The sequence below is a fragment of the Euwallacea fornicatus genome, chromosome 9 (genome assembly GCF_040115645.1).
Source record: "Euwallacea fornicatus isolate EFF26 chromosome 9, ASM4011564v1, whole genome shotgun sequence".
NCBI lineage: Eukaryota > Metazoa > Arthropoda > Insecta > Coleoptera > Curculionidae > Euwallacea > Euwallacea fornicatus.
The window spans coordinates 1,037,233-1,055,290 of record NC_089549.1 but is presented as its reverse complement, the minus strand read 5'-3'; the positions used below and the strand labels follow the sequence as shown (position 1 = coordinate 1,055,290).

The window sequence follows — 18,058 nt, the reverse complement described above, 5'->3', positions numbered from 1 at the left end:
ATTCCACAGAGTTGGACAAAATGGACGACCAATGGCAAAACCCTCTAAAGAGCTGTGAAATCGGTAAAGGAAAAGCGGTCTCACGTAAAAAGTCAAAACATCAGCTGCTGGGCCACTGATGAGCCAAAGGCCGGCTCACCAAGAACCGACTAGGAAAAATTCGTTTCGCCACTGCTCTCTATTATGAAAATTGTCTCTTTATTTGTCACAATTACGAAAAATGTATTTATTGCGTAGTAAATCAAATGATACGACACTGGATCCTTAGATGCCTCATCAGCTCGTTACACGACTCGGTGGTTAGACCCGGTTTAATGGGATGCCATGTATTTGCTGCCTATTAGGTAATACGAACTGAGGAGTACCTTCGGAATTTTTAAATTGGAAGTCGCTTTAAACACCTTCAGCGACTGAAGCAGGATGTTGTGCAATCAAAAAGAAGTTCGAAGATTTGCATTTTATTGAAAGTCAAATGAGAGAGAACGACCAGTGAAATTACTTTCATAAATGAAAATGCCAATGCACTATATCTGGTCAGTTCACTTTTTTAATATCGGATTCCGTTAAAATCTCTGAAGTGCTGACATTCTTTCGATTATGCTAGAAAATGTTAAAAAAAAAACATATTAATGGGTGTTGTAAATTCCTACTGCTGGCCATAATGCAATGTGGACAGATGTCTGAGAAGCAAATATGACACTTTCTCTTTCTAACCAATCGAGAGTGCTCAAGCGGTGTTTCACACTCTTGGATCAATTTCAATGTGACATCTTGATCTCTCCATTAAAGCGATAGAAATCACAAATAAGTGTTGCATAACAATAATTAATGAATTGGTAAAATTCACTGGATTTTTTGTCATAGGAATTCCAAAAAACTTTAGCTGCATCTGAACTAACTAAAATTTTGGAGAAGTCCAGAATTTCCAATATGTTTTCTCCTCAATTGTCTGAAATTTCCTTTCAATGTATTTGCAGATAATTTCAACGATTAATTGAAAACATTAAGGTATTTCAAGTTTTTCTATCAGTTTTTGCAATTTTCCAAAAATTTAGTATATTTTCTGAAAAAAGAAAAAAGTCTTTCGTCTCTTTCGATGTTTAAATGTGTTGATATTACTAAGCTGACGTTCTGTACTTCCTACGGATGATTTTGAAATTTCAGAGGATTTTTTTGGAAATACCTTTCAAAAAATTTACAGATTTAATTAGGTTCACGACAATCTCTTAAACTACTTTTTTGAGAATTTCCAACCCATGTGAAATGCCGAACCAATACACGGTTTTTGAAATTTCGCCGAGGACCTCGTAATGGTCATTGGTGATCCTTGGATGAACGATCAGGTCTTCCCGCCACAATTTTGTATTTGTCCACTTTCTGTCCCTAATCATCTTCCTTGAACTACATTTTCGTAATAAGATTAGCAACAATGTTTATTATAAACATTATTATCAAATTAATCTACAAATTTTTTTTTGTAATTTTCATTTGCGAACGCGGCTTTTCCGTTTACTTTGCACAGTTTAAAACCCGAGTATAATTAATTATATGCAAGAACACATTCAAACTACCCGCCAAGCCTTTTTAAATATAGTCGGAATGTTAATTCTCATTATTCTCATAGCCCATCAATACATACAGTTTTGTCGAATTTGCGGTTATACGATTCCGTACCGTTAACTCAATTAGCCATCGAGAGTGACAAATTGTTAATTCTTATCTAATCTCGACCTCCGAATCGAAGAAATAATAAGCCGCAAGTCGGATATTGCTGAAATAGTAAATTATAGTTATTAGTTAATTGTTCTTAACTCATTTGATTTATACATGAGGAAGAAATGCGCTGCTTTCTCTTATGGAACTGTGGCAAATCATTGTTCCATATTCATTTGATTAGAAGTTCTAACTAATTAAAGCTCTTTGTCATTTGGTTACAGGCACTCGTAGAGTTCGTAGAAGTGTTTGCATGGGGAGCATACTGGGTGTTTTATGGTTTCTGTGAGTTTAAATTAACTGCAGACACATATTTGGATATGTTTTGATGTCAACAAGGAGAAGCGTCCTTCTTTGAGTAAATTGATGCTGTTTCGTGTTCTTTATTAAATTGCATTTTACGATTTCCGTAATACACCAACGTACTATCGTGGGTTCGATTAAGACACCTTAGAATTAGACTCGTAATTCTTTCATATGGTTTCTTGTCGAGACTCGATTTCATACAGAAAACGAATAAATTAGAAGAGAGTACTGGCAGGGCTATCAGGAGGATAATATCCTATTGATAAAGTCGACTTTAAGGCACTTTATTGATCATTTTTCAGTTAAAACTAGCACTGGCCGATCAGAAAATTGAAAATATATGTTAAACTGGAATTGTTGCTCTCGGCTACCTCTAATCAATTTTATATTTGTACTGTAACTTTGAACGAGGTATTCCTGCATCTCTTTTTGTTTGAAAGACAAGAAATTTGAAACTTAACACTGTATGAATTTCTTCTATAATTCTACTAATTTTTCATTATACATAAACATTGTCGGTTATACCTAGACCCCTACAAAGCCAATTCAAATGAAAAAAAAAAACAAATTGTTTGTTGCTCTTTTAGGTTTCGATGAATTATAGATATAGATGGAGAATTCTTGATGTCAATCATGTGAACCTTCCCTTCTGGAGAGAATTGACGCTCTCTCATCTTTGTTTGTAATCGATACTAAATAACATCAGACGAACTCAGATTCATAGCAAAGAAATTCAAAATCTGAAATAAAAATGCAAAAGACACTCCTGAAGACCAAATTGAAGTTGAATTATAATGCAGGCATTCCCTAGCGCGTTGGCATCCTTGCTCACAAAATATCATAACCGAGAAGAATTTTTATAGCCATTGCTAATTGGTAACATTTATTCTTATTACAGTTACTGGCTCGATATGGTCCGTTCGGTTGGCTTTATGCTTCTATTGTCCGGGTACTACAATGATCATTTTTTTCATGTCACGAGGTTGCTTCTTGCGTTACCCTTCATAGTTCCTATAATTTTAAACGATCAACGTGAGTCTGTCAGATTACCGATATTCTAATACACCGAATTAAACCATACAGATAAAATCTTCATTTTCCCCATGGTTACCACGAGGCAACAACATGACAGTTAAAATAACCCACCATTATGGCAATATAGCACATTTTATTCAGGAAGTACCAAAGACAGAGTTTCCTGGTTGTTATTATTGTAGCTCATTCCCACAGAACAATAATTATTAATAGAGCCGTAAATCCAATCGAAGCTTTTTCGCCAACTGATCCACTTAAAACAAGTGTCACAGTTCCTTACCTGCACCACATACATATACCTATAACTGTTCTTGAGAACAGCGCATTTTTGCATCGGGGTCAAATCTGGCCTACACGGAGTCCTCCTTGTTGGACCGGTCCTTGGGACCAGGTCACTTGGGCACAAATCCGCCGAATTGTTTATGGGTATCGTCGGTTACGTTATGGGTGTTATTCCGTGACTAAATTGGTTTTAGTGCATTCTCTGACTACGCAAGTCCGTTATATTATGTCAGCGGATCGAGGGCGACAGGTGCTTTATTGTTTATTGTCTGCAGGTATGTTCTTACAAACCACAATGTAAATCTATTTTTTTCTACTAGATACATAAGCGGTAACTCCCACTGCGATGGCCCCCTTAATTTAAACCTTTAATGGTGTCACTATTTTCTTAAACAGTGAGGTCAGTAAAGGCGAGTTTACACGTCCATGGATGGTCGGAGTAATGTTGGGATGTGTCAATTTGTTAAATTTGTCTATTTGGGGACTAAACGTCTCTGTGACACGATAAAAGTTATGTTACTTACATTGTGTATATATGATGGGATTTTTGATGGAGCAAGGGTTATTTTCAAAACGAAAAAATGCCAACTCTCAAATATGCGGCTCGTGCGTTTAATCTTCTTCCCGATCCGATAATCGAACCATGCAAATTTAATTTTATTATGAATTTTACCATCCTGTTACGGTCAGTGTTTGCGACCACAAAGAAGCTAATTACATTGTTTATAGGAGCTATACAGCATGAGATGGCTATTAAACTTTGTTCTTCAACTTCGTGTAACAATCAAACTATTACTGCTTTGATAAAAATTTATCAATACAAAGTGCCAGCAAATTGAAAGTGTGAATGCAACAAGTGTTTATATAAGATAACAAAAAACGATTCCTGTTGAATATCTTCACGCTTAACATCGAGTAAATTAGTTAACTGTTGGTTAATATCCCGGCAAGTTATTGAAAATTTGTTCTGTTAAATTAGATTTGAGACTGACGCTGATACGCTTCGACTTTTGGAACTTTTTCATATCTGTTCCACAATGCGTCGTATTATTCCATTGCGTTTCTTTAGGCATATACCCGTTTGTGCGGCTTCCCCAAGCTGATAAAATACTACACTAGTAGGAATAACACAACTGATTTATGGTCCCGTTATAATAAAATACAAGTGTATAATTTTCTTCCATAGTTTTCAGGTTACACAAGTTATGACTATATTTTAATAGATTTCGAGATTATGGATCGTAAACAAAATAATTTGAGAGCTAGTTAGGACGATGCTTCAGCTTACGTGAATATTCGATGAAGGAAGATGCTACTTAAGCGCGTATACTTTACATTTTAAATTGCAGAAAAACAATTATTTTATAGACTTTGATTTGCAGACTCTGTAGAATACGGCCAAATTATCGAAATATTGTTAACTTTAACATCAGGCTGGTGTATACGGAAACAAAGATTCTAACCAATACAAAAGCTCCTGCTATTTTTTATGTTTTTTTTAATTTGCTTATAATTAAAGTTAGCAGCATTTAGTAATTTGGCCCTTAGTGAAGTAACTGGTGGTCTAATATAAATGAAGTTTTTTTCGTAGATTAATCCGCATATCATATCATTGTGGATCATGTTAGTCAGAGTACAAGCAATGATGATTGAAGTGTCTATTTCATCGAAGTAATGGATAGAAAAATTATTGAAACTTCTTTCATACATTATCAAACAGTCATTAACTAAATGCGCGGAGATCGTTTTTTACACATTTTTGATTTGGATGTCTTCAGTTTTTTACATATTTCTCTTGAGCGTTAGGGTTTTTAGAACCACCTGAGTTTTTCAAGTTTTTTATTTTTTAAACCGTTAATACATATTCTGTAATATTATAATCTAAAGAGTTTACATATTCACAAGAAAAAATGCATTTAAGCCAAGAAAAATAAACTTACTAATTGAAGCGTATTTCCGAAATGGGTAAAGCAAGGCGAATAACAATTAATAATCATTTATTTTCCTAGAAATTAATTTTCTCTTTATGATAATAGATAAATATTTCCCAGAAAGGCGAATATATTGTAAGTACGCCCCTGGAGCTTAGCTCACTGACTTTTTAGTTCTCGACCTTGAGAATTAGGAAAAGAGTATTGAAGTCGAATTGCAAGAGAGGGGCATACGTCCGTCATTGTTGTTCCCCTGTATATAAAAAGCGCATTTTTTATAATGAACATGGGAGCTCTCTTTTAATGGAAGTCCGAAGAATTTCCGCATAATTACAAGTAATTCGAATTCAATCGGCATCTTTTCGCTTCAGAATTTTAATCATGTTTTTCTAGGGCACCCTGAATCTACCAAATCACTTTAAGTTCTGAATTTAGAAAATGTGCCAATTTCACAATGTTTGAAAAGTTCAAGAATGATGACGTTCGATAAATTTTCAAAATTTAGATTGCAATGTACAAATTGTTTTACACGCTGTTTCAATTCAATAGTGGTACAACTGAGATCAATGTATGATTTTTTCTATCAATTTAGTCTTGTTTTTGCTCATTCTTTTTTCAACCGAGGACCATACTTTGCTTGAATCAGAAGTTTTCTAAAAATACAAAAAAAACATAATAGAATGAAAAAATATGTATAAAAGGAAGGTCAGGAAAAACGTTCTCCACTCTTCTTGAAAGAATTGTTGAACTCGAAGAAATTAGCTTTGACTGATTTACCGTAGATTTACTCAGATGCGATATGCTTTCTCACTATCAAAATTCACAGTAAATTCGTAGGAGATGGTGTTAATTTTTAGAATATGAACGTTTAATTTTACAAAAAAAAACGAAGGTGGTCAGTTTCCCTCAAACTTCGTTAAACTCTCACAAAAATTGTATGATTGCGAGTTTGGCGTTCCTGAAACCGACGTTGGTACGACTTAACACCTTTAAGCGCATTACCATTACCAAACATATGTCAGTATATTCTTCGTTAATAAACGTTATTGCATAGGAATACACGGTTACTTTACCACTATTACTATTTTAATTTGACGAAATAGAGATAATGCACGTCAACTTGAGTGTAATGAATTCTCTATTCTAGAGTCAAGTTTGAAATATTATTTGAGGCTATTGATGCAAAACACTTTCCCACGCTTTTTAAACCTATGATTGTCTCCTTTTTTAGAATACTAAATTTAAGGATGGTTCTAGAACTACTCGACCTGACATGTAGATGGCGAATTTGCCCACATTACAATGATCTAACGTTAAAAATCTTACGTTGAAAGTTTGAGGGTCCTGCATTGATCCGGGCTAGTTTTTAAGGCAACGCACCTGTCTACCCTTCCGTCCGTCATCGCGATGACCAAAATCAGTCAACTTTTTATTCGAACTTTTTCCTTCCCCATCCTGTTTGCCGTATTTAGTCCTCTCAGATAATTTCCTATTACCAAACTTGGAAAAATAGTTCGGTGGAAAAAGATTTGCCAATAATGGTGTCCGAGTTTGTTGCATACTTTGAAACATTCGAAGCTTCTTACTACGAACAGGGTGTATAACACATAGAACATCGCTGGGAAAAGTGCATCAATCTCAAAGGAGACTATGTTGAGAAATGATTTAGTATTTTCCATTTTTTTTTTCACTTCAAACGTTAAATCGGATACTTCTGGGACCATTCTCGTACCTCGGTATATAATTTATCCCACTCGAGTAGAATATAAAGCGAATTAATCTGACCATTTACCGTTTTCATCACATGCCATGTTCGTTCAGGAAGATACTATATTTTTAAGTGACAGTTTGAAAATACAAAATATTTCAACAAGAAAGTTGTATAATAAATCATAATACATTTCCCTGAGAACTAGGCTTCAAATTGTCATATTCATGCCTAATTATGGTAGCATGTTCTTCGTTGAATAAAGATTTTATTTCACTCACCTACTTTATCATACTATCAACTGTAATATCTTCATTTCGATTCAGTGCTCCTATGAGATTGGCCATATTAGCTTACCTAGAAAAAAAAATAGAATGTCTTGTCAAATTTATTGGGGCCCTGACGAACAATGAATCATCACTTTAGAAAAGGTGCTATGTATATTTCTGTGCGGGGTTTCACAGTTATATGAACTGTGTAAAACTACAAAACTACTTGTTCAGCATTTCTTCCTTCTGAAACAACTTTGATCTCGAAATGGCAATAATAAAAATCTTGTTTTATATATGGCAGCACGTTGAAATCGAGTTTATCGAATATGACATGGGAATTAAGCTAGTAGTAATTGCTGCTACAATAATACCGACATTATACATCTGAGTTGATGTCGTAAATATGCATGTCTTAATTTCTCGAGTATATTACCATAGAGGCGGACAGGAATTACTGCAGTAGACTGGACAAAAATCAGGAAATTGCATGATTGCTTTTAGGATGCTTGTAATGCTCAGTAAATTAAAGGGAGTTTAATTTAAATGATTGTTCGTCGATTTGCAATAAAATCGTAGCAGGTTCGGGCAAGTTTTGCCCATGCCCTTCATTGAAAAATGCACTAAATTTTTGGCGGTCACATACACCAATTGCTAGTAAGAACGCTACTTGTCTTCCTTATGCATAGGGTTTTCTTTGTGGAGATCTTTCTCTTCCAAGGAAAATTGCTAACCCTAAAACAGCGATAGAACACTGTCCTTCGCAAAAAAAACGGTCCGATTTGGAAAGGTAGAGGGAGCCCACTTGAACGGCAACGGGCACATGCGAAATCGGACAGAATTCTGAAGCGCCCCAACTTTCTCGAGGTACGTGGGAGCACGACTGAAAAGCGAATATCGGAACTTTTTCGAAAACAATTTAGGACTGTCCCTCTGTTTAATCTGCCGTTTCAGTAAGTTTTCCATATTACACTATTATTCCAGAAGCGTCAGATAATTAAAAAAATACATTAAAACATAAATCGTGACGTGACATTAAAATTGTTAATTAATTTTTTAACGTTTTATGTAAGACCAGATGATGCCCTTCATATGGATGTAAATGGATGTACTATTTCATATGCTAAGAAAGTGAATTATTAAAACTTTCGACATGATTTCAATTTATGCATGGACAGGTTAAATCCCTTAATCCCCTGCATTTATGAAAAATAATATAAACTCACCTAATGTACTTACTTCCATTTGTTTGAATCCCGGCTAATAAACTCCCCATATAAAGCCTAATAATAGCCACCAAGATTAATCAAGTAAAAAATAATGAATCTTAATTTGTTAGCATCATCAGGGCTGTCCTTAACTGGGCTGCCCCGGCAAGTGATGTTTCTAATTAACACGTAAGTTTATGCCCTCTTTATTATTCTGCTTTAAGCCGAATGACTTCGTTTTTATGGTGAATTTATAATTTGCGGTTTATACGGGAGCACATAAAACTAATTTGCGCTTTGTAATAAAACGAAGCGCAAATCAAGCGAGTTCTAGGTATAAGTTCATTTCATGTGATTTCCTCAGGAATTTATACCAACCGCAGCATGACCACTTTGTAAGATGATATTAAACCTATTTATGCGTTATGAGCGAGTGAGTACCATACAGGGTGTTTAATTCGTTTAACTCTTTTCGTATTTTATGACATAATTTTTAACACACAAAGGTATATCTAACTGGTTTCGGGAATATAATGTACCCTATGAGCTGAAAAGACATTCGACTACATAAATATTTCTGGAAGTTATGCGGAGAATGGTTCTGCCTCTGAAGGAACCGACCATGCCCAATTATTGCCGGTTGTTGCCGGATCCCACCTTTTGTTTATTAAGAATTTATGCTTCGAAGCAAGTAATCTGATTTTTGTCGTTTTCACTTGATAAAACCACATCTACTTTATTTAATTTCAGAACAGTTCTGTAAATTTAACAAATTGTACATTTTTATATAACGATATATGTATGTCGGGGTAACATTAGGAATATTCTCCATCATTGATAATTTTGATTGTTTTATTAAATAAATTGATAGTAAGGCAAGGCTAACGAATTCACTACTACTCGACCGCAACCTTTCCCTTCTTTTTAATTACTCTTTCTTCACAGTTCCCACTCCCCGTGGTCCTCTTGACTCAAGGGAATGGTACCTGTTCGTCCTGGTTTTCCCACGGACCGAAACTGCACACATGGCCCTTAATTGCGTCGGTAATAGTGACCTCGTTCGACAGTGCTTTATCTCCACGATAAACCTGTCAACCTGCTCTTCAGTCTTATTGCTAACTCAAATTTTACATCTAAAACTTAAGAACTAATAAATCTCCGACATGTATATTAAAACTTTCTTTGTTATTACACATATCAAAACGTATTTAATAATTAATAATTTTTCCAAATTATATATTGTCAGTATCAGTATATTCTAAATTGCACTTGCTAAGTCAGGCAAATCTTGTCAGTTCGTGCAATTTGGTTTAAGTAGATAAATATCAAAGTTTTCAAATGGCTCGGTTGATTATTCAAAGTGTGTCCTTATTAAAGAATTATTGTATGAAATATGTTTTGTAAGTGGTTGACTGGCGAATCTATGATATCGAAGCGGTTGTCAGATTCTAACAAGTAGTGTTATTATTATTATTATCAGCAATAAACTAACAACGATAAACGGAATAGCGGGATTGCGATATATTGAAATGTGCAGAAATTATGTAGATTACCCATTATAAATTTTCAGTGGCTATCCGGCCGACGTAATGTGTGGGAACTGCTATTAAAACTTTGTCTCAGTTCATCGGTTATTACACAGTACCTGCAATTTCTATTGGGGCAAAGAGCTATTTTGTAATCAAAACTGCAAATAAATTTGCGAGGGGTCAATGGATCAATGTGCCGACAAATTTAGGTTTTAAGCATAAAACATTGATTTTCTTCTTGTACTGATAGACCGAAAAGGGGCATATTGTGAACATTCCACATACAAAAAAATCATTTTTTTTTTTTTAATTTAAAAGTTTTGCATGAATCTGAGGAAATCTGTTTGTCAAAGCACCTGGTGTTTAAAGGGTAGTAGAAGAGAACTAGTACAACCACTCCTCGGTATTTTTGTGAAGCTACGGGGTGTCCCGTGTCTCAACAGACGTCGCGGAAAGTGAGTTTCTCGGTTAATTTCAAGCCGAAAATATCTTATACAGATACATAGGTATAAGTACGTAAAACTCAATATCGATGGAAATTTCGGTAGCACGTCTACCAAAATAAATGGTGAGAAGTAGATTTCCTGTTATCTTGTTTAAAACACCTCAGTAATATCACAGTAGTAGTAGTAGTAGTAGCACAGTACTATCAGTAGTATAATTTAAAATTCAAAACTGGAAAGGTAAAAGTAAATTTTCCTAAGAGTTTTAGTTTTCAGTTGTACCACTTCTGGTATTAAATGTTTGAAGTTTACTAACCTTCATACTCACGGCTGACTCATGTGAAAAACGTGAAATTGAAATTTCACAAACCAAGGTCATTTTACCAGATTCGAAACCTCTAGAGCACAAACGACCTTAATGTGAGGCGACAGATAACAGATTGGAAGTAAGGTGTATAGAACTGAAATTATAAGGTCAATCAAGAAATGCGTTCACACAGCGTATTTTGCATACAAAATAACACATTGACATAGTGCTCCAGATTTGCAAATAAGATAAGCGGTAAATTTTAAAAAGCTTTAAAATTCCGAAACGGTGTGAGTACCAATTCACATTTATTTAATCTAAACAACAACCGTTTATTACATTCCTGTGATCGCAAAGTGTATTAGCTTTAACGTTTCATCTGCACCTGTTAACCGTGATATGCTAATTTTAATGAGTTTCATTAATTTGAGGAACATTTAAAATTCTAATTATTATTTTAAATGAGGATAAAGCGAATAGGAGAAATTGGCCACGTTTTGCATTCTTTCTTACGCAAATATCTTAAATCGTTCATAAAATGCGAATAAATTAGATTTTGTTCGATTGGCTAAGTACCTAATCATCCCTATCAGCCACAATTTATACTTCAATTATGGACGTTTCAATACAACATAAACATTAAATTAACAAACAATATCGACGACGTAAAATGTCCCATCATCGTCAAAGCTACCATTTTCAGCAAATCTCTTGTCTGCCTGGGAGGCTACTTACTTACCAACCGTAGTTCGTAGATAATAGGTAGCACAATATCAGATAAAACGGCCTTACATAATAATGAATCAAGTCAAATCTCATTTATTGCATGCATTCTTAAACGTTGTTGGAGGCTACCTTCAGATCTCCCGGACACATATTTCAAAGATATACCACTGGGCTAGGTACAGTGTTGGGTAGAGAATCGCTTCCAGCTGGTTAATTACCAATTTTAAACTTCCTTGAGTGGCTACTGGCCCGATTTGTATGAATATTCTCACGGGGTACCTAAACAGGCCTTGGGGAGACTACAGATAGCGGTGAAGTCTAATGTTTTCTTTCTGTTTGCATTTTGTAACTGTAAGTTTTTGTTCGTTGGCATGAAATAATTACGATTTTCCGGTATTTTCTTTAAAGTTATAATTCTTTTTTCAAGTATTCTGTTTAACTATTCTGATAAGAATTTTAATATCTTCTTTAAATACGTAGATCTTGTGATAAAATTATTTTTGTCTGAAAAGTTCCCTCAAATTGGGTGAGATGATGCGCGTAATGACGAAGAAAACATTCGAACGAAGAACGAGATCTCACTAAATCATTAAAAATAAGGGCGGTTTTATCTTGTCCTCTTTCGCTGGACACCGACGGGCTCGACTCGTCTACGGCGCCAGGCGTCTTTGCACAGGATAGCACGTCAGATAAGATGGAATGAAATATAGACCATCCCAGAATAACGCAGATGGCTACAAAAACTGATTATAATATTCCTCTACTTGTTTCAAATATTGTTTCATTGCTGCCTACATTTATAGTTCTATCGGATCTAGATCTAGACGATACGGGGGTGTAACCTTGACACTGTAGATCTTTCTGTCAGAAATGTATCGATTTTTTTATTTTGTAACGAGATTTATGAAGTTCAATCACATTATACAATTCAATCTTCGTCAGTTTGTCATTATGAGAAATCATTTATTTTTATATTTCTCTAAACTTCCTTGAAGTCATAAACGGTATTTTATTAGATCGAACATCAGGATATATGGCATTATCGATGACGAGGATGCTCTTTGAAGGCAGATCAGGGATACGCTTTTCTTCCAGCCACTTCGCATAATTATTACATTTCACGTCGTCATCACAATTTCCTGATTTCTGATTGGCCTTAAATTTTAAATACGCATTTTGCACAAAACCATTTTCACCTCCTGCATTAACGATAATTCATCTTTGCCCTTTAACAAATAATAGGACGGTTCTCCCCACGACATTGAGTTATGTTTCTCAAACAGTCAAATCTCATGGTTTGAATGTCGAGATTCTCCATTAATGATTTTCTGTTAATTTTCGTTTTTCGCCATCTAAACCTCATAGACTGTATAATCTTTCTTAAACTTTTATGATGCCTCGAATAATTGTAATCCTCTTTAAACATGTTATGGATATGGCTCAGCGTTGGAATTTTATTTTCTTGTAAGTAGAAATAATAAGTCTTTTCTGTGTCAGAATCACCTGGAGTCGATTTTGGTTTCTTTAGTTTTCTGTTTTTGAGACTCAAAAATATAGAAGATTCTCTATTTTCTATGCTTCCCTTGGCAAATCTTCTGAATGGTCGGGAAAATATTATTTAAACAAATAATTATTGAATATTCCTGATTCACTCCTTCACAACGGTTTCTATGTACCTCGTTATTTCTTTGCCCAATCCACAGTTTTGGAACGAAAATGTTTGAATCAATAATATTTTCTCGATGCTTTTAGATTTTTCAAGCATAAAAAGACCGAAAATTCTTTAATAAGTTTTAAGAAAAATTCGTAGAAGAAATTCAAATTTTCGTTTATTATATATGAAGACAATTTCGTTATGAACTTCTTCAACCTACAATGAATAATTCTGGGTGTAGCGTCATATCTCAATTTTGAACCATATTTAAATAGAACCCTTTTTCTTTCTCCAAGCAATTCGTTCAGTTATATTATGATATTGTTATTTAAAAGTGAAAAAATATCTAATATTACGCTATATCAACATGCCCGAGGCAAATCATTACGTAAATGTTGGTCACGTTAAGCCACTTATAAATTTCAAGAAGCTCTGCCATTTAATGAGCACTCATGCATTGACTATTAAATGTTGATGGAATGCGGAAAAGAATATTTAGAAAAGAATATTAAGAGATCAGTAATTGTTGGTTTGTGTTATAGATTATTGTATACAGAAAAATTTAAACAATTTTGTATAGCCGCGATATAAGCTTGCGCAAACCAGAATAGTTCTGGTAGTTTTCAAAGATTTTTTTACCACCCTGTAATATCATCTCCTGGCTGCTATGATGGAACTATTATAAATAAATTAGTTGTCCCAATTTTCGCAAACTCACGTCGTAAACAATGAATATGGTATGATCATATACCATCTCGTAAACTGTAATTTGCAAACCAACGGCAATTCTTCGACTGAACTAACCAAAAGTGAGTATAAGCTTCTCGGGCATCCATGTTCGTAGTAAGTAAAATGTTAGAAAGAAAATAACTAAGATTTGAGGTCCAAAAATGATAATTTCGAAGAAAGAAAAAATAACACTGGTCCCGGAGCTTTATCAATGTTTCGTCCGGTACAAATGTTAAAAAAAAATCTTAAAATATTATGTATCAATGGAGGACCAACAAACACTCCTGATATAAAATAACCTGTGGACAACATTGGAAAATTCGTTTAAAATTATGAATTTCGTCGTTAAATCAGTTGCCTCTACCGTACAGGATGAAATACTACGAGGGGCATTAAATCCATATAAACATCATTCAACCTGTTCGATTAACTGATAATTTAGCATACATAATCTAGTTGCGGAGTTGTTTTATGGCAAATTCTACAATATTAATGACAGTGTTGTCGGTCCAAAATATATGTGGCGCAAACACGCACGGAATGGACATAAACGCACGAAGTCTATGTAAATTGACCCTGCTACACAGATGACACACATTTATGCGTAGATTCGTTTTAATTACAACGTTAAACCTTAAGTAGATTAGGTTAGTCCATTTTCGGTTCATTTCAGTAAGGCATAGCAAAAACAATAGAGATACAAGATCGCCAATAATTAACCTTATAGGCCAATGTAGTGCTCATTAACGTTATCGGATTCTCGGTGAAAATAAGTCAATAGGGCCTAGTTCTGCAAGTAGTTTTTCTATGACGAAATCTTACCGTTAGTCGTCTTCTTATACATTGATTTTAATCAATGTGGGTGTTACGTATATGCACGTATGTTAAAACCTTTGATGACAAACATAACAGTATAAATGCAAAAAACAAATGTTCTTCAATCTTTCTTCCTCTCAAATGTAACGATTTCTGAAGAAGATCAATAACCTCGCCAGAGCAGTAATGCAAATACCCCCACGAATTATGGGGACTGTGGGTTATTAGATACAAGGTCAAGGGTACCCACTTCTTCCGTGGGTACCCGCATGCCTTGGGTACGTCTCGCATATCCTGATTAGCATTATTTCTTTAAAGGGTACTTAAATAAAATTGACATGTTGCCCGGTTAATTGGTTATTTAACGTCAGTCAATAATATAATCAATAAATCAATATGTGATACTTGAATAAATTTTCTTTAGAAATATAGACTTCATTTAGTGTGGATTAATCAAATCAAGTAGTTTGATAATTTTATAATACTTGACTTTATTTGAACATACTGTACGTACTTGAAATACAAATGGTCGACTGTCAATTCGGTCTTCCTCCTGTATATGTAAGCTTGAACAAGGACCTTTCAAAGAGCTTGATTTTTGACGGAAATATAATAAACTTATCAACAGTATGATTCTGGATGTTTCTTAAGCCTTCATTATTTTAGACTAATGAGATTTCGTCCGATTTGTTTAGGGTGGTTAAAACTTTTTATATAAAATTTGTTTCCTTTTCTTTAGTTTAACTTTAGGGTGCTACAAAACGGTTGACCATTTTGTCTTAGACATTTAAGGATGGTTGAGGTTTGTTCCAGTACATTTATCCCGAAAGCTTTTTCCTCAAAATATAATTTATAAAAATCTTATCGATAATTCTTGACAATTGTCAAAAGGCCTGTAAACACACCCGATTGTTTAGCGAGCGGTTTTCTTAAAAACAAATTATTTTGCTTGTTTCTGCTTCTCTTTGAGGCGATATACAGAATTTAAAATTCAAGAGCAAGTGAAAAAAGCTCTTTGTTTAACAATAAAAATAACAATCGAACATTTTGGTTTGTAAACAACAAATTGCTTAAAATACCCTCTAAAATGCAGACAATGACGAGGTAATTTCCACTATTGGAGTATAATTTAAAACTTTTCTAATACAATATAAAAAAAAATGCTACTTTCGTTCATAAATTTCAGGTTATTTCTTGTTTATCGGAATATATTTAAAATGAAGGCTGAAAAAATTGAGAAAAAACTAAACCAGTTTAAGGTAGAAATTTCAGATTACTTCAAGGTCGTTCAGATCAGTTCTTTATTTCTGAGCTTCATTCATCTACAAGATTTCTTAGGAAAATATCAATAAAATTAACCGTGTTTGATCGAGAAACCGACATTTGTGTAAAAAATTGTTTTTTTTCTGTATTTGACATTTTTCTATTGGCAATTAAATGAAAATTTTGGCTCATGTACGTTTCAGTTAACAAAATTTAGAAAATAAGCAATACCCATATCACTAAATTCGATCTCAGTTAAGCGATTCAATTATAATATGAACCAGTGACGTATATAGTATGTGTCCTACTAAGGTGGTTGCGTAGTTAAAGTGCTTGACAACAGATATGCAATTAGTTTCATTAAATGCAAGGGCCTTTGTATGCAAACAAACAATTTGTGTCGATATATTGTCAAAACAAGAGTTTTACTTAGGAATTCACTCAGTAAACGTTCTGAAGACACGGAAAAACTCAGAAAATTCCGGAGAAATCTGAGAAAATACCACAAAAATTTATGAATCAAAAAAACAGTCGTGATGATAAATGATGATTATATTCCAGGGTTAGTAAAAGCGTATTTGGTTCCGCAGATTTTTATCGCAACGTAAAAAGTTGGGTACCTGATAATATTATTAAGTCGGGATAACGATTAATATTGGGATTAGTTATTGAGCGAGCAATTAAAAGAATGTTGTCAATCTATTATATGCTTCATCTAACTGACTATACAAAGGTCCTTGACTTTATATTCTATATGTGAAGTTTAACGTCAGTTTCACTTTATTTCAAGACAAGTCAGGTAACTTGAAAATCAGGTACTTGATATCGTAAATCTCTAATGATTTTTATTACCTTTTTTTTAATCTATTAAATGTGTTTGATATTTATGTTTTATTTTTAATAATTTTCCGCAAAATAAGGGATATTATTAAATAAACAATAATATTCTTTATTTTGTGTTTAAGCTACAGAGACTGATTTGCGATAACAATTTTTACTACAACTTAACGTCGCAATTAAAAAATTATGGTGAGCCCTACCGTGAAACTCTCGCCCTTCGGGGCTTCATCAAATACAAAAGTACGAAAAACATACCTGAGCTACATATTAAAACTGAGTTTTCAGTTTTGATATGTATGTAATTGATTTTAGTTCTACTGCCTTCACTAAAAACAGAACATTGTTGATATTCTTCCTAAGTTCGGTAAAAACTCTTGTTATGTTTTAACAGAAATTCCTAAAAGTGAACGCCTCTTCGAACCTAACGGAATTTTGCGGTTATTTGTCACGATAGAAAATGTACGTATTTTAACAATTTTCATATCTAAAACACAAAAACAAATAAGTAAATTTACTAACCTTTTTGAAATTTTTGTGCCACTTGAACACGAGTCACAGAAAATCCACTGCACTCGAGGTACCACCGAGTACTTATCGACCTTGCCGCAAAGTTCCGTTCTGCCACAAGAGGCTCGAAAATTAAATGATGGCAGAAGAGAAGACACCGAACCGCCGCGCCGCTGCGAAGAACCAAAGCGAATTAATGAACAGTTTGTAATAAGACTCATAACCAAGGACGGGTTCTTTTACCGTCAAGACTTCATTGACGATTTTACAGTTATCGCCGATTCCACTATTGGGCATCAGAGTGTCATCGGTTAAAAAGACCGACTACGGAATTTCGCAGACGGACGAACGTATATGTCATGCAATGACTTATGCGGATTTCCAAGATGTCTGTAAATTGTTAATAACTCCTAAACAATTAAACGGTCAACAACACAAATATTTGGAATGCTTCAAGGGAGTTCTCTTGAACTAATGGCTAAGAAGGCGGTTGAGGAGATTGATCTAAGGATCATCAACCTGCGCAATGGGACAAATAACACATTACCCACGAAGAGTTAGAGCAAGTTTCAAAATTTACCATATTTCTTCTTGTCAAAGTTTCACCTGTTTTTTCTGCAGTCAGACCTGATATTTTTTTAAATAAACTGTTTCACAAAAGTTAAGGAAGTTCGTAGATTTTGAGATTGTTTTAAAAGTTGCCGATTATTGTTTGCCAAATTTTCGTACACATACAGTGACCCGGAGAAAGGACCATATGAGTTTTCTTGTTATTTGAATTTATCAGAAAAG

The 18,058-nt window shown here is 34.2% G+C and overlaps 2 protein-coding genes across 9 annotated transcripts in view; one reads left to right on the top strand and one right to left on the bottom strand.

Moving 5' to 3' along the window:
- The window catches only part of Atg16 (Autophagy-related 16), a 167,835-nt gene that overhangs the window by 67,309 nt on the left and 82,468 nt on the right, over window positions 1-18,058 (top strand). The window lies entirely within an intron of this gene.
- Window positions 1-18,058, bottom strand: part of neo (neyo) — a 103,007-nt gene that overhangs the window by 58,773 nt on the left and 26,176 nt on the right. Inside the window, exon 2 of one of the 2 annotated variants that reach the window (XM_066285725.1) lies at window positions 17,279-17,439. The exons of the other annotated variant lie outside the window; for it this stretch is intronic. The gene's annotated coding sequence lies outside the window, so the exon portion shown is untranslated. The remainder of the gene's footprint in view (window positions 1-17,278; window positions 17,440-18,058) is intronic. 2 annotated transcript variants of the gene reach the window in all.